This window comes from Ascaphus truei, chromosome 1, assembly GCF_040206685.1.
Source record: "Ascaphus truei isolate aAscTru1 chromosome 1, aAscTru1.hap1, whole genome shotgun sequence".
Classification (NCBI taxonomy): domain Eukaryota; kingdom Metazoa; phylum Chordata; class Amphibia; order Anura; family Ascaphidae; genus Ascaphus; species Ascaphus truei.
The window spans coordinates 149841094-149867421 of NC_134483.1; the positions used below are offsets into that span (position 1 = coordinate 149841094).

The 26328-nt window shown below is 41.4% G+C and overlaps 1 long non-coding RNA gene across 1 annotated transcript in view; it reads right to left on the reverse strand.

The window, feature by feature from the left end:
- Positions 1-5606: 5606 nt before the first annotated feature.
- The window catches only part of LOC142492867 (uncharacterized), a 67531-nt gene continuing 46809 nt past the window's right edge, over positions 5607-26328 (reverse strand). Inside the window, exons 3-4 of the long non-coding RNA XR_012800921.1 lie at positions 9446-12368; positions 5607-6593 (exon numbers count right to left, since the gene is read on the reverse strand). This is a non-coding gene — a long non-coding RNA (uncharacterized LOC142492867). The remainder of the gene's footprint in view (positions 6594-9445; positions 12369-26328) is intronic.

Genomic DNA, 26328 nt, shown 5'->3' on the forward strand with positions numbered 1-26328 from the left:
CACTATCTTTTTACTCCATTTTGCAGTAGAACTGCCCACTCCTGCAGTGTTTCTAGAATCCCTAATTTTTGTTCAGATGAAAATTAGCATACATGATTGTGTGTGTGTGTGTGTGTGTGTGTGTGTGTGTGTGTGTGTGTGTGTGTGTGTGTGTGTGTGTGTGTGTGTATGTATATATATGTATGTATATATATATATATATATGTATGTGTATATATATATATATATATATATATATATATATATATACAGTGTTCGACAAACCTATACATTTGCTCGCCCCGGGCGAGTGGATTTAACCCCCGGGCGAGTAAATATTGGCCCAAGCAGCACACGTTTGGTACTAGGTGGCGAGTAGATTTTTTTGTGTGGCGAGTAGATTTTGTGGTGATTTGTCAACCACTGTATATACATATATATATATATTCACTCAAAAAGAATGTGCTGGCCGGTCGGTATGTCTCTAACATAACTCAATCATGTTTGTGTATACAGTGCACATTACCATATAAGTTACCATTTTTCACGATCTGTTTTAATAAAAAATACCTTTAAACTAAAGCTTAGCATTTTTTTTTCTTTGCTGTATTAGGACAGATTGCATATTACATTATTTAAAGCACCATATTGTTTCATTAAATGAGAGGATCAAGGAGTTTAAACATCTTTGATCCACTCATCCTACGACAGAGCTTGTACCATCTCATCTGGGGATTTCTTTTTATTATCCCCCCTGCCTCTGATCTCAATCTTAGTTGGTCATTCTTGATGAGCTGTTTCATTATCCTGTGAAGCTCATGCCTTGTGCATTGTGCACTTTTCTTAAAGATGTTGTCCCGCCTACTTGTTTAGCTGAAATGATCGTGGATCAGCTCTGGAGACCTCTACCTCCCCCACCGCCCCTCCCACCGCCCTGCTGCTTCACAAACATAAAAAAATAAATAATAATAAGACTATTGGATTAAATGCTCCTGCAGCCCCACTTGGGAGCAACTTGGTAGGAGAAAGAGTGTGCATTCCCAGTCATACAGCAACACTTTTCATGCCGGGGAAATCGGGCACATGCTGAAGCAGTCTTAAGAACTTTTGTGACCCTGAGCTAAGTGTAAATTGGGGACCCATCCACAAAGATCACATATAAATTCAAATACAGTATTATGTTTTTATTGAACAGTCAAAATGTGTGTTGAAATTCTGCAAATGTTACTACAACCATTTTATTTATCTACACGCGTCTGTTTCATGGTTTTCTTTTATTTGCAAAGTCACAAATAACGTCATCAAATTCGATTTCACGAAGTATATCCGACTCGATTGTCATCAAGGAAAGAGTGTTCAGTCTCAGATGAAGCCGCAACTGCGGAGGAGCGCATTCTGACTACGTTTCCGCTTTGCAAAAAGAGCTTTGTTTGTGGCTGACGTTGATAGGAAAATATGCGAAGCCGTTTCAATGTTCAGAAATGTCCACTGCAGTTGGTCATGCTGTAATCGTGTGAATTTTGAAATACATTTCCGACAAATAAGAAAAATTTAAAAAAAAGTTAGGCTCTATAATATGAAAAGCAATATTTATTGTTGTAATCACATAATTATAAAAATAAATCAATATATTTTTTTTTTAAGTAACGTTCGCTGCGTTCAGAACTACGAATTCAAATGTTTATTTTGTGCCATAGTATTTGTGAAGGCTCTGAAAGTTTTTGGGGCCCTGTGCTACAGCCCAGTTAGCCCATGCCTTAAGATACGGGTGCGCAAACTGTGGGACGCACCCCCCAGGGGGAGCGCAAGATTTTCCGGGGGGTGGAGTTGGCCTGAACATTTGTAATGGGGGGTGTTTGAAAACCAGTTATACAGTAAAAAACAAAGAACAAAAACACATTTAAATTAAATGCCTGAGGTCACGTGAGGCCTCTGCAACTTCCCTTACCTTGTCTTCGGCAACACAAAGCCATGAAAATGTAGCATCACATGACCCCGCAGCGTCATTTGACGCCAGAGAGAAAATAAGGAGTGGTGGGGGGGAGAGCAGATGGGGACGCAAAGGGAAAAGTTTGCCTTAAGATGTCAGTGCAGTACGTTACTACTTGTATTTCTGCAATCATTCTTGTGGTAATAGAAAAAAAAACTATTGGAGATGTGCCTGCGCGTAGAAACTGCAATAAGTTCATTTACAGGGAAAAAGGGTCTCGAACAAACATATATTGCACCGTCCAAGCGGAATTCTCTGTGATAAATACACACACACCGTGTTTTTTTCCCCTGGTTAATTGATATGTTTTCGACTGATTTCTCGGTTTGCAGCACATTGTATTTCATTGTCCTGATTTTTCTTAAAGCAGGAATCCTGCTCAAATAAAATGATTTGGTTTCATTTTGTTTCTTTTATGAAACGGAACAAACAGGTTCTCCTAAGTTAGAAACTCTCTATTTAAAACTCTTGAATTGTCTGCACTTCCTGCAACAAAGACGTTAAATTGGTGGGGTTAATGTTTTAACGTTGCTATACTGTTCAGAAACAGCGACGTAAATTTGTACCATGAAGCAGAAAGAGTTACAAAACGAACAAAATATCTTTCTTTCTTTTGTAGGAAGTTTTTACCCTGTGTGCTACCATTTCCCTTCTGAGAAATTAAGCTGTAAATATTAACAAAGTTGCCTAGATTTGTTTACTTTTCTCAGTGGCAGTAAATGTGTAATTCATTTTTAAGTCCGTCAAGTGTCTGTTCTTTTGAATAAAAACATAATATAGATGGTTGTATAAATCACTCTGCAGATACACCCAATTCATTATACTCTGTGTACCCTGTAATCCAACTGTGTGATATCAGGCATGTGCACAGAATTCTGGGTATGGGCATGAACATCTATTGATAACAGCTGTGTAGGGACATTTTCTGACACTATGCTGTATGTCACAGATAAAAGCTGATGTGTACAAAATGGTGAACCCTTACTGTATGTGTCTGAGTTCTGTGTTATTTTCTAGTAATTTGGTGCAGAGAAAATGGTAGCTAACATCTGGACACTTGTACTGCATCATTTAACTGTGTTAAATAATTTATGCGCTGATTTGCTCTGTATTTTTTTTTTCCTTCTACACTCTGTAAAATTGGATTTCATGGGCGTCAGTTCAATTTCAATGAAGACATCTCCTCTTACACCCACTGGGGTGGTTGGCAGATATGACTGGAATGGCCTTTGTTGATTATTTCACATTGTAACTGCAGAGGGAGGCAGACTACTCACTCAGAATAAATCTTGTCAGAAAAGATGGTCTTCACAGGGTTGTAGAATATGACACAGAAGTGCATTAACACTATATTAAGATATCCTATAAATAATCAGATATTTATATAGTGCCCAAACATATCTTGCCTCTATTGCATTTTTAATAAATATATGCCATATCTTAATATTGTATGTGATCCAATGACATGTCTCCTTATATAATAAAACAGAAATACAAATTACACATCATTATGTATGTTGCATTGCCAACGTGAAGATCTTTAAGCCATTTATTGCGTTTCCAGTATTTTTCACTTGTACTATGTCCAGAAGAGTAGCCTTAATTGATTTTGTCTTTGTGACCCGAGAGAGGTGTAGCAGGAACAAAATCACTAACCACTTAAACATTTTAAGTTTCCTATAAACAAAAAAAAAAAATGAAACTAATAAATGAAATGGTGTCCTTGTAAACTATTCCCCCTCAGTTAAACGCTGCGTCCCAGAACTTCTTTCTTATTCAACATGCTGGGGAAGATTTGATTCTTATTCATTGAAACTGCATTCATTTCAGCTCTCTGGGACCCCATGCTTCCTGAAAAACTTACCGGAGACAGTGCCTCCGGGACTTAATGGAGGTTTAAATCCTCTGCGTCTCATAGGCCAAAAGGAAAGCTGTGACGGATGATGCTGTGGCTTCCTATTGGTAAGGTGACCAGACTTTCAAAGGTTAAAACCAGGACACATTAAAAAATTATTTATAACACAAATTACATCACCACCTACTCCCCCCCCCCCCCTTTTCTCTCTCTGTCTCCCCCCACTCCCTCTCTTCTGTCCTTTTTTCTCTCACATGTACACAACCTCCCCCAATATCGCTCTCCCTCCCATCCCTCCATTATCTCACCCCACCCCGCCATTCTCTATATCCATTCCGCTTTAGGATAGTCGTGGCCTCGTCTGTAGTAACATCAATTTTGTGACCATACAAAAGACAGCATCATAGTGGTTTGAAAAAGCAAAGGCATTACTTTACCCTGTGGATTTTATATTTGGGCCATAGTGCCAAGCATTCAACAACTAGGAAATTCACTGCCCATCAGGACATTTGGGAATAACAATTTAGTTCACGCAACAATATTGCATTTTTTCCATTAGTCCTTTCCATTTCTGGATTTTTCGTTTTATGGTATACAGTGTATTGTAATTGTAGATAATGGATTAAGCTTAATCAAGGTATAGGTTTACATTATTTTGTGTTCTATAACATTAATGTTAGTATTCATTTAATTGTATTTTATGTTGTATTTTTATGATTTAAACTGCACAAATTTCTTCTTTAGAAACCTTGGTTATACCAATATTGCTTCAATACTACATGTATCAGATTCAATTTCCATGCGCCATGGTGTCTTTTCCTTCTCTTGCACATATAAAAAAAAAGAATATCCACCGGAAATTACCTCATAGTAATACAAATCCCAATTTAGGCCAACATCTGCTTATTAAAAAACAAAAATCTTCCTCTGAATCTTTCGTTGTTGAAATAGACATGCGTCAATCATAACTTGCAAAAGCTACACTGTTAATGAGATCAATGTTAGGGTCAAACGTATCTCTCGCAGCTAAATATATGACTGCAGTGTTATCTAGTTCAGTAAACCTGCTCTTAATCGCAATTGAAAAAAAAAACATCTGCATATATTTAACCTACAGCTAACTTATTATTATTTTTTAGTTAAGATCAGCAAAAAACCACCACAACTTTTTATGTAGTAAGTTCAAAGAACATAAACTAATCATAGAAGCAGAAGAAAACAATCCAGAGATTGGAGCGGAGCACAGCTGCGAAAAATGGGGCTAACACCAACAAAAAACGGTTAAAAATGTATATTTTAATAAACATGGTATACGGAGAACATCAGGTAAACACTCTGACGCGTTTCAGGCAAACGCCCTTTATCAAAGATAAGAACCTGATGTTCTCCGTATACCATGTTTATTAAAATATAACTTTTTAACCGTTTTTTTGTTGGTGTTAGCCCCATTTTTCGCAGCTGTGCTCCGCTCAAATCTCTGGATTGTTTTCTTCTGTTACTGACTGGCGTGATGCACGCAAAAGGGATAAGCTGCCTTCTATGTGAGTATTATTGTGGATAGGAGAAAAACTCAGCCGGTGCATCTGCTCCCAAGAAGAAATACTGCAGACCAGGACTTCTTACTGGTCAAACAACTTTATTTGGCACATAGCAGCCGAAAAACAGAGTGTGTTTTTCGGCTGCTATTTGCCAAATAAAGTTGTTTGACCAGTAAGAAGTCCTGGTCTGCAGTATTTCTTCTTGGGAGCAGATGCACCGGCTGAGTTTTTCTCCTATCCGCAATCTACGTCTATCCCGGTTGGAGCACGCTGACGTCCAGGAGCCCTTTCTCAGCTAAACAGTGAGTTTGTTTTATTCATCAGTGTACCCCATACAAGACATTCCTCGGGTCAGAGGCTATTGGGGAGACTTCAACACTATCGTTTATTTGTGAGACAACAAGGGGTTAAATTCCACATATGGGACGTCCCTGAGAAGTGCAATAGTGAAATATTCACATTTATACTTTTGCTGGATTCGGTTGAAGTGGCGCCGCTAGGGAGCTTGGTACTCCCATCTCTCTTTCAATATGTGAGTATTATATTTCCTCCATTATTCAGTTGGGGAGAAGCAGACCATTACCAGTGCGATTATATAGGAACATTGTCCTGTGGAGTAGAACTACTGGATCATCACACACCTATACAGGTATCTGTCTCCACTATTTGGACGGTTATTGCATTTAACCCCTCACAATATATGTTTATGCACTGGGTCTAATAATCTCACCAGGCTTGATTAGAGCTTATCCAACACACTACTATGTGTTTTATTCAGGACTTTATTTGAAATATATGCTTCCTTTGTGTATTGAGCACTGTTACTTGGAACCTGTTTCTAACTACTTACCTAGTCATAGAAGCCATTATTTTATGTTACTAGGCACAATTAAAAGTAATCCGTCAATATTGTTTCATACACCAAAAATGAATAAGCAATGGGAGTTGTTTATTTAAGCTTGTAAATACATCCCAGTCAGGCAGCATAGCTAGAATTGGCCATCATATTCATGGAAGCATCAGTGTTTTGTGATCCCTAATATTCAAACTTCAAAATACATACAGTCCTTAGCATGGTTCACGATGCCACCAGTAGTCTAAAACAATTGCAACATATAAAGTTGATTTAATGCCTTTGTACTTTTTCTGCAGTATTGACATATTTCCACAAGGAGGGGCTCATTACTTGTGGTAGGCCAGTACACTTTGGTTTCAAGCTTGTCAAACATATCTGTAAAGAAGGATGTACAAAACATTTTTCTTGGGTGTTCTCAGGCTGTGGCTTTCACATCTGTGTCCACATGTTATCTACGTTAATCCCTTTAGTAGAGGCCATTAAAAGGTTACAGTGCATGTGCTATGAAACATTCAAAACCCTTTTTAAGGTGATAGATCATTTGTAAACCCTTCATTGCAAAACAAAGATACAACAAATCAAGAATCTCACTCCACGTGCATAACACTGGAAAAGGCTGCTAACTGCTGAAAAATTCATGCGTGTTAGGAGCCCACTATATCACTTATTCTCCTCCCAGCTGGCTCCAGCAGACCTACAGTGACACTTCTGTGCTACAGGTCTATTACGTAGGTGCAGACCCCTCTAAACTAAGGAACCCTTCTATTGCTCCACCGGAGAGAAGCTATCCTGCTCCCAAACGCACCTAAGAGTCTCCTTGTGGAGCTGGCACGCAATACAATGCCTCTGCCAGCCAGCCAGCCAGCCAGGTCCTTCCTCCCTCACTCATTGCAGTATGGCCAGGAGCTCCATCAAAGAAAGCTGCCTTTGCATGCGGGGGGGGGGGGGGGGTCCCAACATCCTTCTGCTCTGGTGGACCGTGTGGGATGTGACCCGACTCTATGCTTCCTTGCGCTATGTCACCTCCCATAACCCATGTCATCAGCTTCTCCCACATGGCTGAACTTCAGAGCCGCCGGCGGGGAGGAGTGCAGCGGAGGGAAGAGGATGTGCAGGCAGAAGCAGCTGAGAGAATGAGGGGCTCACACCTGCCATAAGGCCCCTGCCTGAGTGCTGGGGCCGAGTTTAGTAATAACTCCTTTGTGCCAGATTGACATAAAACCAGGGTCCACATTTAGCCAAGGCTGCCGACGGGGGGAGCTGGGAGAGTGTCCCGGGCCTGGTGGCTGTTGGAGGCTCTGCTGAATAAAGCAGTTCCAACTTCTTTGCCCGACTGCCGGGCCTCTCGTTGCCACTGGGACCCGGCTCTCCCAGGCTGCGGGCCTCCCTAACGAACACTGTCCTACGTTAAGACACTGATGTCAATGCACGCCGGGCCTATCTGACGTCGGCCTGCTTGGCCCAGCTTCAGGCATGGACTAGCATGAGAGGGAAAACCAGTGAACTGGCATCAGAGGCTCGGCCTGGGACAGTGTCAGTGAGGGAGGCCTGCAGCTTGGGAGAGCTGGGCCCAGCGGCAACGAGAGGCTTGGCGCGGGACAGTGAGGGAGAAAGGCAGGCCCATACAGCGTGGGTGAGTGGGAACCTGGCAAGAGGCCTGCAGAAGTTGGGGAGAGCCGGGGCAGCAGAGGACTGAGATGTAAGTCTGTAGTTTGTATTTATTTTGGGGGGGTATTTAAAAAAATATATTTGGGGGTGGGAGGTTTTTTTGTATGTATTTTGTGGGGGATTCTGGGTGTGGGGCTAGGGAGGGGAATGAGTGTGAGGTGGGGTAATTGATGGGGGGATTAAGAGAGGGGGTGAGGGAGTGAGTGAGACGAGGGGGAGACATACATGGGAAGAGGGGGGGAGATAGAGGAGAGCACTCGTGAGGTGTGAAATGGGGGGGGCTCACATGACCACCAACACGGGAAGGGGGGGGACAGGTTGTAACGTTAGTCCTGGGCTCGGGAAATCTGTCTGCGGCCCTTCATTTTGCACAGCGGTCATCAAATTTTCCTTATTGCGGACCATGTCAGCATGAATGATCTTGTGAAGGGTTATTAACTTACGTTAATATTAATGCATCTGGGTTTGACAAGTAGGTATAGGTATAGAAAAGTTTTCAGACGAGAGCTGTTTGAATTTAAAAGGGGTTCCAGGAATTACTTCCAAATTTCTGAGACCACAGAGACCGCAGCCTGACAAGATGTCCGTGGTTCTCTGGGTCAAATTGGTCAATTTATGCATCTGAAGCGTATTACCCTACAGACCCCTGATTTGAAGGTAAAATCTCCCGTAAGGCCAAAGTGAATTAACAGTTTTAATATGTTTAATAAGCTAAAACCAGTGGTCAAAGAGAGATGGTATAGGTGGTAAGGACTGCAGTACCTCTGCTATTTTATTCTCACACTCCCACAAATGTTTTATTTGCAAACTAGTAATTCCACTTCTACAAGTATTTATTTTTTTAAACTGCATACATATTACACAGTAACATACTGTATATATTACAGATGTAAGCAGACTTACTTTCCCCATTACTGCGGTAAGCCACTAGATTCCACAAGAAGCATTCTAACAGTCGCTCTGCAGCTGTTCATGCCATGGGAGAAGTTGTACAACTAATACATTAATTTCGATCTGGCAAACAATTGTAACTTATGGTCATAATACCTTTGCCTTCATGTTTAATGTTAACGTTCTAGAGTTATGTACATCATGTGGGAGTCGCTACCCACCCCAAACACCCCACCATCCGCCAAACTACCCCTATCCCCCAAAGAGCCCCAATACCCTCTTTTCTCTAAGCAGCACCCACCTCTCCCTACTCACCCCAAATACCCCACATCCTCAAAACTCCCCCTTTCCCACTCAGAAAACTACTTTCAACATTGTTAATGTCCCTCATATTGCAAGTTGCTTCTTCATATTAACATTCTAAGGCCCTGATCCACAAAAGGGTGCTATGCTTTAGCACCCCTTTTGTAACATTTATATGAATAGGAGTAAAGGCGTGATAGAGCTTAGCATCCTTTGTATTCTGTGTGTAAAACTCCAAAGAAGCTAACCACTCACATTTAGTGTTGTACCGGGTCGTGCGAATGGCCGGGTACTGGGTACTCGGGGAAAAATAGAACATTTGCTGGGACGTGTACCTGGTACCCATCCGGTTAGCTTTGAATTACCTGCAGCAGGCGGCGGAGTGTGAGGAGGACCATGTGGGATCAGTGGCAGACATCATGGTGGCGGTGGAAGCTGAGGACGTCATTGTTGAGCCTGTGGGTGCAGCGGAACACATCCTATCATAGCCGGTGCCGGTGGGAGCCGGGGAACATGTGACAGGAGCAGGAGCATTACTATTGACAGCTGGGAAGGACAACCACCAGGATGTCTGCTGCTGCTCCAGCGCTGTCGTCGTGGTCCTCACCGCTCCTCCTCTCCCTCCAACGCCGGCTGCATGTACAGTGGTGTGAAAAAAAAAGTACACCCTCTTTGAATTCTATGGTTTTACTTATCAGGACATAATAACAATCATCTGTTCATTAGCAGGTCTTAAAATTAGGTAAATACAACCTCAGATGAACAAAAACACATGACATATTACAACGTGTTATGATTTATTTAACAAAAATAAAGCCAAAATGGAGAAGCCATGTGTGAAAAACTAAGTACACCTTATGATTCAATAGCTTGTAGAACCACCTTTAGCAGCAATAACTTGAAGTAATCGTTTTCTGTATGACTTTATCAGTCTCTCACATCGTTATGGAGGAATTTTGGCCCACTCTTCTTTACAACGTTGATTCAATTCATTGATGTTTGTGGGCATTTGTTTATGCACAGCTCTCTTAAGGTCCAGCCACAGCAATCGGGTTGAGGTCTGGACTTTGACTGGGCTATTGCAACACCTTCATTCTTTTCTTTTTCAGTCATTCTGTTGTAGATTTGCTGGTGTGCTTGGGATCATTGTCCTGTTGCATGACCCAATTTCAGCCAAGCTTTAGCTGTCGGACAAATGGCCTCACATTTGACTCTAGAATACTTTGGTATACAGAGGAGTTCATGGTTGACTCAATGACTGCAAGGTTCCCAGGTCCTGTGGCTGCAAAACAAGCCTAAATCATCACCCCTCCACCACCGTGCTTGACAGTTGGTATGATATGTTTGTGCTGATATGTTGTGTTTAGTTTTTGAAAAACGTGGCGCTATGCATTATTGCCAAACATCTCCACTTTGGTCTCGTCTGTCCAAAGGACATTGTTCCAGAAGTCTTGTGGTTTGTTCAGATGCAACTTTGCAAACCTAAGCCGTGCTGCCATGTTCTTTTAGAGAGAAGAGGCTTTCTCCTGGCAACCCTTCCAAATAAACCATACTTGTTCAGTATTTTTCTAATTGTACTGTCATGAACTTTAACATTTAACATGCTAACTGGGGCCTGTAGAGTCTGAGATGTAACTCTTTGGTTTTTTGCAATTTCTCTGAGCATTGCATGGTCTGACCTTGTGGTGAATTTGCTGGGACGTCCACTCCTGGGAAGATTGGCAACTGTCTTGAATGTTTTCCACTTTTGAATAATCTTTCTCACTGTAGAATGATGGACTTTAAATTGTTTGGAAATGGCCTTATAACCCTTCCCAGATTGATGGGCAGCAACAATTGCTTCTCTAAGATCATTGCTGATATCTTTCCTCCTTGGCATTGTGTTAACACACAGCTGAATGCTCCAGACCAGCAAACTGCTAAAACTTCGGCTTTTATAGAGCAGAAACACAGCTTGAACAGTGTGAGCTAAACCAGCTGATGGGGTGGAGTGCACACTATCTACTAACAGCATACCTCCAAGAGATATCTATTTTGTTGATTGTATTTTAACCTTGAAAACACTTCAAGCACAAATTAATAATATGTACTGAGGCCAGGTGACATGAGATAAAAGATTAACAGAACATTGGCAACCTCACTCTACTGGGTTAGAAGAAAATGGGTGCCACCTCTGCTGCTCTAGGGATTATATAGTTATAACTGCGGTTTGGCAAGAAAGCAGTGTTATTATTTGTAGAAGAATATTCTTGGTGCTATCTGGACGTTACACATTTTCATCTTATGAGATCTGTGCAATCTCATTTACATAGATTGTACAAGGGGCATTAAATCCCTTCTATGGGCCTATCTATGTAAGCAGATAGGGTCTCTTTCAGGGTGACTGCACCTCTGAAGAAGCCAACGTGTGATTTAATGCATTTTGATTTTTCAATCTGCCTTAGCAAACAGGCTCTAAATCAGAAGTTTTTTATTCTGCAAATTTAAATATACAGGCTTAATTTATTGCTTATCATTTTGCTTAAATTATCACCAAGTACTAGGTCTCACTACTAGGCCCAGTACACATTGTGGTTTGATCACCCTCAGATCTTGTGCTTTTTATAATTACATTTTCTTGTATTATTCACGTAATTCTGTCTCTTAATAAATGTATAACTTTTTAACTCAGTTAGGTTAATACATCACGGATACATTGTATGACGTTAATGTATCCTCTATTTTTCGCTTTTTGGAGGTCCTTTCTCATTCATTTAATTGTATATGTATTAAATGTTACGTTGTCCAGGTCTATATACATCTCTAAGGGCTATTTTGCCCACTTATAGTATTTAGGTGAACAGCTCATATAAAAGATTGCCTTTCCTCTCTCTTGATATTCTAAAAGAGATGAAATAAAAAAAATACAAAGCAAAAAAATGGCGCAAGAGAGAAAACAAAAACAAAATCAATTACAATATAATCACATTTATAAAAAAATAACAATAAAACATACATTAAAAAAAGAATCGCATAGATTCAGTCATCCGCTCATCAAAATAACACAACCATAGAGGTTTGGATCCTGAAAAATACAGGATCCCTTGAACTCAAAAGTCTCAGATCTAAACAATGGATACAGTTCTCTTGACAGATATTATATGCAAAGAACTTAGCTTAGTGTCGGCGTCCTCGTGGAAGCGGAGGGATGGCAGCTTCCGGATATCCGTCGTCATGGTATCATGTAGTTGCGTGATGACCTCACCACAACGCATTTCGCGTCTTAATAACGCTTTATGAGGGGTTGGTCTAAAAGAAACAAAGAAGTCCAAAGCAACATCCAATGTGACAAAAATACACAGTGAAATATCTATATATCTTTTGAAAAAGGGGTCATTTAGTTAACCTTTTGGCCAAAGCGTGTAAGCCTGCGAGCAACTTTCAAGGCATGACCATAATATCGCAGTTCTAAAAGTTCCTAAGGCAGGGTTTAAATATCAGAAGGCTAATACCTTCATGCCAATCCAGATCGCATCAGGAAATTAATAGCATTGTGCTGATTGGTTGGCTCACTATGTAAACAAGCATGAAAGCTACATACATATCAGTACAAATGATACATAAATCAACAACTAAGAGGTATTTTGCCCACTTATAGTACTTAGGAGTACATCTCATCTAAAAGGTTGCCTTTTCTATCTTGATATCCGAAAAGAGATTAAATAAAACATGTTTTCTGACACACACTGTCAAAGGAGACAAGGACTTTTTACAAATGTATACCGGGATCATTCACTAGACAAAACAAGGTAGTAGAATAAATTGAGGTTTATTCGGGTAAACCCGCGTACACACAATGAATACACAAAATACAGACAAACTGTGGAGATCATCGGCATTCTCTGGAGCTCCTCAGGTCATCTCACCCTGGCCTTGTTGTGGAATCACATGACAGCTTACTGTCATCCAGGCTGGGGTCAGTTTTGGGGGCTCTCTCTCCTTCTAGGTCCACGGAGGTGTGGTCAGAGGCGGTAGCAGGCCCAAACTCTTCAGGCAGGCTGTTGTTTCTGATGGGTCTCTCATTTAGACTTTGGTCCATTGTTTAACACTGTGAGTCTGAATAGGAACCCACATCTGTAGGGTACATGAAGCTCTCAGAGAACATCCATAAAAATGTTTAAGCTCTTTCTCCGGGTCAGGGTCATCTGGGTAAGATCACTGTAGATCTGGAGTTGCATGTTTTCAAATTCAGGGTTCTTCAGCTCTCTGATCTTAGACAGTAGGGCCTCCTTGGTTTAAAAATAATGTAACCCCACAATTGTGTATCGCAGCGGTGCCTCCTCCACTGGTCTCATATGTGGGCTTGATCAAGAAGAAGATTCTCAGCAGGAACGTCCAGCAGCAGTGTACTGACCCATCGCCGCAAGAAGTTCTGTAGGTACACAACCATCTCAGGTAGGTTACAGATCCTAAGCTCCACCAGATTAGCCTTCAGCTCCTGATGCTCTTCCGATCCCTTGTTTTGAGCAGAGACCATCTCGTCAAGATGCTGCTTAACAATACTTTTTATAGTGTAAAATGAAGAGAGAGAAAATACAGAAATCCACGTGGATATTACTGAATGTGCAAAACTTTGAATGTGTATACATAGTGGAAGTACTGCAATATAAATGTCTTAAAGTTACATATAAAGTAGGCCTTCCATTCTGCTTGATAAATGTAAGTACTGTGAAGATAAGGAGTATATTTGTGTAGGCTTTTCTTAAAAATCAATAAGTTTAACCAATTTATGATCATTGAACTGAATATAGCCTGCGGTTCCTGAAGTACACTTATATTCTGAGCTGGAATGATTTAAACCTGGGCAGTTGAAAAAAATAAATGAACACTGTCAACACTAGAAAAGCTAAATCTTTAATTCTGTAGTAGAGTAATTCTTACTTCTTTTTTTTTTTTTTGCTTGGTCACTGAAATTAATACCAAACAAGTGGAAGACTAACAGGCCTATTTTAAATGTGGGACAGGTTTAGCAGGGGGATCAGGTTGCAACTATTATTGATAAACTATACCACATGCATATGAAACATATACAGTATAGATACATCCCAAGATGTTAAAGCTGTAATCAGTAAGCTTTGGAAGAGCAATCATGTAAATCTCCTGCATACATTGGGAAGTTGGGGTTTTTCTGTAAGTAGCAACATTATATATTTTTGGCTAAATATCACAGAGACTCCCTGATAACAAGGTACACTTAAGATGTATGCCTATAATTTCTGTGCAAGTAAGTGCTATTTTAAATTAAATAAAAGTAGGGCAAAGCACATGTCTGTGGTCTTTTTTTTTTTAAACTCTTTTGCCCTACTGAAAACACACACATCATGCAGTTCACTGAAAATGAAGCATGCTTCATTAGCAAAAGACGATCTGCATGCATTGTTTTGCCCATGGCTCCCTGATGATAAATTTCATTTTCATACCCACAGCCTTGTCCTCCTTTAGGCATGTGTACTCATACATGTGCATACTAGACCGATTTTACATCCCTGGATAGGCCAAACTGATACACATAACAAATTGCAATGACATGTTTAAGCTATTGCTTCACCTGCAAGAGTAAGATTGGGAAATTTATTTTTAAGCATATTTATTTTCCACATCTTAAAGGTTTGGGAAATTTGATCAAAGGCATTTTAATGTAGGCAATCCTTAGGTTATTTCATTCAGTTTTTAGGAATTTACATTTTAATGAGTTATTGTGAAATATATATACTTGCCTACACAAAGCACTCCACTGAGCCAAAACGAAATATCAGCAAGAATATGATGCAAGGTAACACGGAGGGACTTCAAACCTCCTAATAAAGTAACATGTGGATAGGGGGTTCCCAGCACGCAAGGTCATGAAATAATGACACAAAAAGGTTAAATGCTAATTGATAAATAATTTGTATTTGTGAACACGATATAATGCTGTACGCAGTGCCAAATAATAGGCTACAAATAGCATAACCAATCAACAAGATTGTACACTATCAGGCTACCCCGGAGGACTGACTTACTGCTGAGACCCAGAATCATTGTGGATGCATATGACTATCAATACAGACCTTATATTCAATTCTCTGCAGTTTTTGTGCCTTATGATATTCAGCTGTTTTGGGCATACTCCCTAGTGTGTGCCGTTAGTGTGGTTTCTCTTATATTGAACATTTGTGTCTAGTTGAAATTGTCTATTCACAAATTCAGTTGCAACCTTTGTTTCATTTGCTCCTCTGGTGGTTATCATATTATTAGACGTCTGCCTCAATATCAGTGTAGCTTCCTTCAGACCTAACGAGTTTCGTTTTTCCATTTTCCACAGTTGTCCTAATTACACCGATATTGGTTAGGCTTATACCAGTTTTTCAATAGAGGGGGGAATATTTGGAGGAATTGAAGGGAAGTACTGCAGGCCCATTTGGTCTGTGGGAATGGGCTTGAAGAAGAAGCGTTTTTCCCTCAAAACGTTGCCCCCCTTGTATCCATCTCTCCATTATCCCACCATTGTTTTTATGCTTATTTCGTTTTCCCTTTTCCCCTCCTTGTCTTGCTTTCTTGTTTTGTTTGTTTCCCTTTCCCTCCCCCATCTCCCTCCGCAGATAGTTTACAATCTTGTTGATTGGTTAGGCTCCTTGTAGCCTATTATTTGGCACTGTGTGCAGCATTATATCGTGCGCAGATCGTATCGTGAGCAGATAAGCACTGAAGTATTGTATTATATGTTGTGTAACTTTGTACGTTGCGCTGGGCCTTTCTGTTTTTGTTTGTATATTTTGCTACACTCAGTAGCACTGCTTTATGGCACTAATATATATGCTGTATATATGATGTAAGGGAAGGTTTTGGGGTTCTGGAGCTTGCTGGGTTGTTGCAACTGTTGTTGTTTGGAGGTGTGGTCCCTCCTTCCCAGGGTTTAAAGCTCGGCCACCACACTTTCCAATTAGCAGTTTTTATCATGTTCCTGTGTATATCAGACCCAGTATGGTTTTTCTCCCTCCAGCAAAAAAGAGAGGTACCTGAGAATTTTACCAGGTAGTGTTAGGACCTACAGATTGATTATGCCTTGATGTTGGCTGCATTCTTATAACGCTTTGGCCAAAGGGTTTAACTAAATGACCCTTACTCATGAGCAGATTAGCACTGGAGTATTGTACTATATGTTGTGTCACTTGGTATGTTGCGCTGGGCATTTCTGTTTTTGTCAGCATTATATCGTGTACACAAAAACAAATTATTTATCAATTGGCATTTAACCTTTTTGTATCATTATTTCATGACCTTGTGTGCTGGGAACCCCCTTATCCACATATAAAATTCCCTACTTTTACTTGATTTTTTTAATTCTCTAGCAATCACATTCTAAAGGGAGTTAATCAAAGTTGTATGTTGTTTGTCAATGTACTCTGCTAGGAGATTCCAGTACACAAACTCCTGAAGATTCATACATAGCAACAGATCTTGCTATTACCAGTTTTATAAAGTATTCTGTGGCAAATATTGTTATGCATATTTCCTGTACTGGTGAAGTCGTGTAGAACACATCCTCCTAAAAATAAAAGGAACCGGCACTTTGTAAAGAGGCTGTAATCCACATAGATCAACGTTTCGGTCAAACACACTGACCTTTGTCAAGATCTTTCTCCTGGTGAAGTAGTGTACACTGAAACTTTGATCAATGAATAAATATTGATAAAACGAGTGTTACCTACTGTAGGTATCTTGTTACGTGTAACCCTGCAGATCCCTGAGCAGCTGTACTAATCAACATTTTACATGCGCCACAGCGTTGCTTTCATTTGTATTGTGTTATTATTGCTCCAGACAAATACTAACTTTCCCTTCTGATCATCACTTCCCGTTCACCTATGGTGATCACTGTAAAAGTAACAAAAACATGATTAGAGCCCGGGAATTACATACAGTAATCACAAAGTTAGAATATTGATGCATTTGCTACATAAAATCTCTTACATTTAATAAAAACAGTTCAACATTAACGTAGCTGACATGCTCAGGGGCTAGACTGAGTGATAATTCGGATTGTGTACTATCATTTAAATAGAAAAATTCTGACTTTAGAGGAAGAAAATCCTTCTAGAAGACCAATGATGATAAACGTGTGTAATTTGATTTTCCAGTGGGCCACCATTCACAGGACTACAAACAATTTCAACCAATCCCAATGAATGTAAGTATTTATTTAGTGTGCTACGAGGTAGGGCCGCAGGCAGCTTTCAAGGGGCCCAGGGCTAGAGTTTCCACCAGGCACCCTTCTCCCAGTGTCGGTGGCCTTGCAATGCAAGTCCCCCCTTCTTTCTCTTACACTCCCCCCTCACACACACCTCCTCGCTCTCTAACCCTAATCTTATCCTGTCCCTCCCCCCTCTTACACCCTCTCTCTCGCTCACTCACCCCCTCCTCCTCTCACTCCCTCTCTCAAATCCTACTACCTCACAATCAAACCCCCTACACTCAATACCCCTCCTCTCTTCACACTCAATACCCATTCCATCCACACACTCAATGCCTCCTCCCCTCACTTCCCTCCCACAAATAACTCAATAACATCCCCTCTTTCCATCACTTAATAACACCCCTCACTCAATAACAAACACCTCTAGTCACTCAATAACACGCCCTTCCCTCAATCAATAACACCCCTCACCTCACTCAATAACTTCCCCCTCTCCTCAATCAATAACACCCCCTCACTCAATAACCTTCCCTCATTCAATAAAACCCCCTTCCCCTCATTCAATAACATCCCCCTTGCCCTCACTCAATAACACCCCCTCCCTTCACTCAATAACACCCACCCTCCCTCGCTCAATGACACACCCTTACCCAACAATCCCTTCCCTCAATCAATAACACATCCCCTCCCATTATCTCAATAACACCCTTCCTCTCACTCAATAACACTCCATCCCTCCATTCAATAACCCCCCCTTACTCAATAACCTCCCCTCACTCAACACATCCCTTCCCCTCACTCAATAACACCCCCTCCTCCTCTCACTCAATAACACATCTCCTCTCCTCACTCTAACACAGTCCCTCACTGAATAACATAAACACACACAGAGTTTTAATACAGCTCAGGTTTTTGGACACACAAGCTTAATGAGCAATGTGTCTCCGTATCACTGCAAGGGTGTGTGTGCAAACATTAACCCTGAAGCCACTGGCATAGCCCGGCATGCTCTGATCAATGCTCTGATCAGTGAGGGAGTGCTTTCTTTCCGGAGAGAGGGGGAGATTCCCATCATCTCACAAACAGCAAACACATAGTGATATATGAGCAACACGGCATTCTGCGGGTAAACTTTACCTCCAGCTTCCTGTGCAGAGACAGCATCCCAGAACATGCTGCACACAACATAGTGCTGCACAATCCAGAAGTCGGGCACGACTTCCGGCAGTGTCCATGGGGGAGGGGCTTTGACAGTAAAGGCCAGTAAAGGGTTTGGCAGCACCTGGAGGCCTGGCAGATGGACGTGGAAGTTCGGGCCAACCTCTGGCCAGGCCCAGCTACCAGCACCAGCCAATCGGGCCACCCTACAGCCACTAGGCCCGAGACAGCTCTCCTCCCCACTGTATTGTATTTCACATTTTTATAAAATTGATTGATATGTCAAGGCATCAAAAAAATGTTGGCGTTTAAATAAATAATATCAAAATAGCTTTACTCTAAGAGACTCAACTATTTTGTATATTTTTGTTGAATGTTTAGAGGCCAAAAAATGATAAATGGCAACTGGCCATTGGGTAAAACTGAAACTCCAACATTGTTGAAGTGCGTTCAAGAGAAATTAGTTGTTGCTGCCAGGGGTGACTGCAACAGATTGCAAAAAGGGACATAAACATTTCCAGTTTCAAAACTGCAGAGCCAACAAACAACTTATGCTCAATAGTCCAAAATATGACTTAACTGTCTATGGGTGGATGGTTGGCTGTGTATTTCCTTAATACTCTGTCAGTGACATTTCCTTTGTCATGCTGCTAAGCAGGAGACCTTGCCTGGCTTCCCAGAATTAACCTCTTTTGGCTACTCTGGTTTTCCAAGGTTTACCACTCTCTGTCCAGCTCAGCTGCTTCCTGTTTCCAGCTCTATTTGAATCCTGCACTTCACATACCTCATGGAAAAATGGAAACCAGGTCCTTAAAGAATATATCGATGAAAACACACGGATAGGTTTTATACGGCATTGCATGTCACCTGCAGGGGCACCACTGGTTTTTGTAAAGAAATGATGTAGTGAGAGATATTGCTGAATTAAGAATTTCTAAATCACTTTAATCTGGGATAATGTCACCCTATTCTAGAAGAATGTTTTGTTAAAAAGGTAATGTTATCTTGTTTGCATAGGGATTTATTAAAGTTTAAAAAAAAAAAACCTGTTATCGACTTGTGATCTTCATGTCTATTACCAAACTTATGTTTGGATGTAGTAGCTTTAGGTGCATCTCTAGTTTTGAATTTAGTTGGCAGCATTGTGCCTGCTTTATTGCCAAATGTATTAAATTAACATATTTGCCTGTAAAGTAAATCTTTCTTATGCATAGTGAGGCTAACCTGTTTTGAGCATCGGTGAGCTTTGTTTTGTTAATGGACTTTGGATATATGTTATAAGCTGCAATGAGCACATCATTTACATTACCTTTGTAAAAGTTAAAAAATAGAACAATATATTTTTTCGACAAGCTACATGTGAAGTAATCGTGCCTCTGAGGACAACTTCAGAGGATTCCCAGTGTTTTGGGTTCGATTTGTGTGTTTCATTGAAGTTTAGTCATGCATCCTTCAACAGGACTCTAAAAGAGGGGTCTGTAATTAGGAGGGAGGGAAATATCCAAGAGGGAGAGTCTGAGTGGTAGGCACCCAGAGGGATAGCAAACCGTATGAGGGATTAGCCTGACAGATAATATTCTCTAACTTCACTTTCAGAAGATTTCGAAGAAGTGAGTGGAGAGGATATATCTCCAACATATTCAGTGGAGAGTCTGGTATCTTTTAAGCTACATTAAAGTCACAGCCTGATATTATGTGTGCCGTGTAAGCCTTCATGATCTTGGAAATTAAATTGCTATAGAAAGATTTGCTGAAGATGCTTGGGATATAAATGTTGCATAAGATTAGAGTTTTATTGGAAAGTTTCACTTTGGCTATTATGAATGTCCCTATGGGGTTACTCTCCTGTGAAATGAAATTAATTGGGATTCTCGTCCTGATTAGTATATGTACCCTTCTTTTCTTTATTGAAAAAGAAGGATGCTAGCACATTTGGACCCATTGCATTTTTTTTTTTTAGCTTTTTTGTGTTGTGAGGAGGTGAGAAGTCTCTTCCAAACTCTGAGTTCAGTCTTTTAAGATGAAGTAGTATTATTTTTCTCACCAGTACAAGATCTTGTAGGGCTTCTAATAAGTGACACATAGAAGATTTGTAGTTAAACATAAGTCTAATAATGTTTTAACTAAAAGGATAAATGCAGTGGAAATCTCAATGCCCTAGGATGTAGCTAGGATTTGCAGTGTTCTGAAAATCTGCTCTCATGGAGTTTATTCTGGCTGCAATGTTGCAATTGTTCACCAGGCGTAAGCCCCAAAATAACTACAACCCCCAGAAGCATTGCAAATGGAGGACTCTCCCACTTCCTGCTAAGCCCTATTTAAACTTCAAGAAGTTTCTCCTTCCTGACATTTCAACCTTTGATTTTGATAGGCTCCACAGAGTTATTAACTATACAAGAAAGCAACCATTGTTGCTTATTTTCTTCATGTCCCAAATCTCAGAGATTAGCTGGGGGTGCTATTAATAATGTTTCCCTAATCAGGTGACATAGTCCCAGGATATTATGACAAAACGTAGTTTCGGTAATTACTGAACATAGTCAAATGGAAATCTTAGGAAAAAGGTTCACATTGGTTTCAAGTGAATGTTTAATATTGTACTGGGGAGTTAGCTCAAGTATTTCTGATGGGACACTCTGGTATATATTCATGGCCACTCACCCCAGTAGTTGTGAGATGGGGAGGGGATATGTGACATACTCCTAGGATATTAGGCAGCTTTCTGCCCGATTTAGGTCAGAAAGTGCAGGAATAGTGCAAAAGGATCCATTCCACAGCTTCACATTTACTCAGGCTGGTGGATGGAAAGTCCAGACTACAGTTTACAATGGGTATAGTTCTCCCTCACCTGCTCTCCTAATTAAGAAACAGGTATTTATGGCAGATAGTTTTGCTGTTTCAGTCACTCTTCTAAAGCCTGGAGGCTGGGGGTATCGCTGCTCCCCTGTATCCAGTTCGGGGAGGATGCCCCCTTCATGAGTTGAAGTGTCCGGAAGAATTGCCTGGACTGTTGAGACGCTGTCCCCATCTATCAGATAAGAACACAATGTATATTGCTGTGTCTAAAGACTGTGAATATTATTGAGTATATGATAACCCAAAATGGGAATGTGTTATTTAAGCTGGGAACCAGGTTTATTTGCCAGCAACAGAAAGGTTAGAAAGACTTATGATGCTGCATAGTTAGTTTCCCTAAAAGTGATAGGCTTTACTTTTATGGTTTCATTTTCTTAAAGTGACAGGCTGTATAGAATATTGTGTCACTGATATAAGAAATAACCACTGAAGGTTAATGGCTGAGTGACTCCAACATTTATCTATTGAAACTGCAGTCCCCTACTGGGACAAAATAAAAAAGGCAGAAGCCTGAGTTACGCACTATAATGCTACGTCTTATTCTTGTGTTTCTCTAAATAAACCCCAGAAGATCGTGTCGGGAAGAGCCCAGACAGATGTCAGCGTCTGTCAAGGGTGGCATTTGTCACATTTGGTGGAAAATGTGGGTCAACACTAAAAGGTCTGTGGGTTTGCAAATAAATGCAGGGGTTTAAAATGGCCGCCCAGTGGAAGTAAAATACAGACTCTGCGAGTAAAGTCTGTCCCACTGAGTATGACTACCAGTTGTGCCTATAGCATACACAAAGAAAGGTGTGAAGTATTGATGTAATAGTACCTCCCAGAGTTCAGGGTGGAGAAGACACCTGAAAAGTGAAAATGTATATGTTAACCCGAAACGGGAGTGTGTTATATAAGCTGGGAACCAGGTTAGTTGGTCAGCCACAGTTAAAGGAATGAAGGGGTTAATAGATTAACCAAGATTCATATGTGTACTCTCTATGACCAATTGAGGGCTGGGAAATATTCAATCCTAGGGTGACCCCTAAATAGCCTCTCACTAATGTGTTAAAAACTTGCTTTATTAAACATGTATACAATGGACAACAATGCTGCTGTGTAGTTAGTTTCCGTAAAAGGGATAGGCTTTACTTTTATGTTTTCGTTTTCTTAAAGTGACAGGCTGTATAAAAAATTGTGTCACTGATATAAGAAATAACCACTGGAGGTTAATGGCTGAGTGCCTCTGTGATGGGTGGTGGTAACCAGGCTACACAATAAAGGTTTAAGCCCATCTGGTTACCCCTGAAACCGTGGGGTCCCTGGCAGCTATGTAGCACCATAAGCCAGGGACCAGGGATTATACATGTGAAAAATAAAGTGACCCCTGCTTTTCCTGTTTACATGTTCCCTTTGCCCTAGAAACGTGAAACTTGTTGCGTGTAAGTTTTATGTGGGATATTTTGGTCGAAATGCAATTATTTTGTTTGCAGGAGTTCGGGCGCCAAAGTTACCGGTAGTCCCCTAATTCTTCCCGGCATGCAGGCACCATTTGCCGGTACGCAGGTTGAATTACACAGGGGCTGCCTAGTGTCCCCCAGAGTCCTGGTTTTTGAGCCCAGATATCCTAGTCCCATGTCCCACATATATATGGGTCTCCACATATATATGGTTTTAATAACATTTATTAAAATATGCTTTATGATGTTTTGTGCTTTTACTATAAATATCTGTTCAGTCAGCCCAGGCATCCATATAGGTGCCGGGGTGTCTAGATAGATATTGTAGTTCAGAGACGGGATGTTGAGATGTGTCGGGGTGCTAAGTGGCCAGGGCAGGGTGAAGTACAGAGTTCGGAGAACAGAGACCAGTGAAGCCTGCCCAATAGGTGGCAATGAGTTGACTGGGGGAAGCGGCAGAAAGTTAGTGCATTTCCCATTGGTCAATTGGTATGTCCCACCCACGGGGCATCCCGAGCTGGCTTGGCGTGCCCCCTCCTCTGACGTCAGCCAAAGGACAAGCCCCTATTCCTATTGGCTGGTGGGGAGGAATTCCAAAGCTCTGGTCGCTCCTTCTACTTCCATGCTGAACATAGAACAGCGGGGTATGTAACGAGACGCCCCAGTCAAAGAACCAGACCATCTTGTGGCTTGAGTATGATCTGTGGGCGGGCTTTTCAAAGTTGCTCTGTTCCAAATAGCGGAGCAACCGGCTTAGTTTTGAAGCTAGGAAAGTCTGCCCTGCAGAGACTAAGTCAGACGTGAAGTCCAAGTTCTCGTTTTGGAACATAGCGATCGCGGCTAGGAGCTTTAGCCGAAAAGAGGACCAGGAAGCCCGGATGGATATCCTGGTCAGGGTAAGTCTTCCGAAGCAGGCGTCCTGCACCTATTTTAGCCCATATTTCACCCCCAGCGCCCCTATAAGTGTGTATATTTCCTGTATCTTTAAATTTCAATGTGTACGCGGGTTTACCCGAATAAACCTCTTTTTATTCCACTGCTGTTTTTTGCCTAGTGAATGATCCCGGTATAAATTTGTTAAAGGTCTTGGTCTCCCGTAACAGCCTCCAACATGTATGTATTGAAACTGCAGTCCCTACTAGGATGAAATAAAACAGGCAGAAGCCTGAGTTATGCATTATAATGCTACATCTTATTCTTGTGCTTCCCTAAATAAACCCTAGAAGACCGTGTCAGATGTCAGCGCTATGCAATTGTGGCATTTGTCACACAGGTTATTAATGTAAGGGACAGGAAGAGCCACAGATTGACTGTTCAAGTCTATAGAAAATGGTCACCTGGGTGCCTGTGGTGTGACTCCAATAAAAGTCCTGTCTCCCTCTATCACCCAAACCCCATCTGGGTTGGCAGCAATGTTCAGCGGTACCAGTCACCGCCGGATGCGGTACCCTATAGAGAGTGCCAGTCTCACACATCAAAGGCCCATCGGTGGCTAACCCCCACTCTAATTCCTAATTGTGTCATCCGGGCTCCAGCAATGAGGCCCATCCCAGAATTATCTGCACTGTAGAAGTTGGGCTCACTGTAACATGGCATGCTGCACACTCCGGCAGGTTACTGGACCACAGGAGGGGAAATCAACTGGGCCAATATGTGTCCCTTCTGGTAGAACTCCCTCGGTCCTATTCTCTGCTGGGGAAGGAGCAGACCCCTTGGGCCAATAAAGAGAGGATGGCAGCAGATCCAGATTGGTCAGGTAGGGAGTTGTTAGGCTAGTTGGCATGCTGCTGGCTCGCCTCCCGGAAGTGCCACACAAAAACTTTACAGCATCAATCTACAATTGATGGTCCTGGCCCATTTGACCATGTTAACTGAACATTTGTGTTGGAAATATATGATCTGTAAAAGAGATGGTATTTCTCAGGTGATTGATTAGAACAGTAGAAATGATGTATTTACTGTTAGTATCTGATAACATCAATTAAAAACAACTGATTTATCTCTTAAACATCTGCAAAGAACTTAAGACGTTCACCCTTTCAGGTGTTAATATTAATCATGGTAAATGAGGCTCTAGACATACATTTTCTCTCCCATGCCATAAGCTATTGAAATGATGTTAACAGTTTTAGTAGAATAATTATGCCTTGCAACATCTAATGTTTTTATCACTAGAGAATATAACCAACTATATTGTGCTAAATATCTAACATTTATTGGCTCACTAGTCAAGAGGGATTTAGAATGTTGGAATAAGTATAGCATTTTTGGATTGGCAGAATTGCCATGTTTATGAATTAACATATTATCTGGCATTCTCGACTGTTTTCATACTTTCCCTTCGCTATTCTGAGCCAACATTTACAGAATTTCCCAAAAATGATGTTTTCTGTGTGTAGGAAGGGTCCGTGTTAACAGGATCAGTTCAAGACTTACCAGAAGAAGTGAATGGACATTCCCAGAAGATGCCACATTACTTAGCGAACTGTGCATTGTGGGGACATGCTGGTTCTGAACCTTGCAGTTGCAGGTCCAATTTCTTTTTGCACTCTGGCATATCAAGTGAAGCCTTGGTTATCACACAACTTTGCTATACAGTATCTAGAGCATGGGGCCTGGAACTAAAGGTGGGGGGCTGGTGCAGTCCCCCGTGGGTTTATACACTTTTACATTATGACAATGTATGTATGTTACTGAGTTTGCATGTACAGCACCCTCCATCCCCCCAAAAATGCCTGCACTACTGTCTAGTGCTCACCTGCCCCATACTGTACTTACATGTACCATGTAGATGCTTATATCGGCTGCCTCATACAGTCAGTGAATGTTCTGATTTTGGAGAGCTCCATGTGATCTTGAAAAGGTGCCTGGTGTCATGACACTTAGTGGATCCAGACTTATTAAATGGAATCAACATGTTAATAAATAACAAAGAGCAGAGTCGGCTACTGGTGTGGGTGAGATCACCTCTACTTTAGTCAATTATTGTGCATGTTAATTTAAAAAAAGTTAACCGGTTAAGCTATTTGTTTCTTTCCATCCATGTAATCATGCTTTTGGCCATTGGATGCTTGCAGTATCTTAAAAGCATTTACAGAGCTTTACACTGTGACGGTGCTCGTCTCAAATCAGGAGGCGGACCCGCAGGAATGAGGTAGGGATGCAAATAAACCGCACAACCCAGGGACAGAGTCCTGTAAGAGTATCCGTAGTCGGTATAAAAGCAAGGGTCAGGGCTGGCGGCAGAGTTGCAAAGTCCAGGGGACAGGCAGAGGTCAGGGCTGGCGGCAGAGTTGCAAAGTCCAGGGGGCAAACGGAGGTCAGGGCAGGCGGAAGGCAGTGAGGTCAAGATCACAGTCTGGGGAAAGCAACAGGAATTCAAAACAAGCAAGAGGGTAAGGCGTAACTGCAAAGACCGTCAGGAGCTGCAAACACACAGAACTTTGCTCGGTGACTCCCTATGGTAACTGCAGTCATACTGTATAAAGCAGGCTGCCAGTACCCAAAATGGCCACAGAGAGCAGAAAGGGCAGGAGAGACAGTAAACCTGGACCGTAGTGAAAACCCGACACGGATAAAG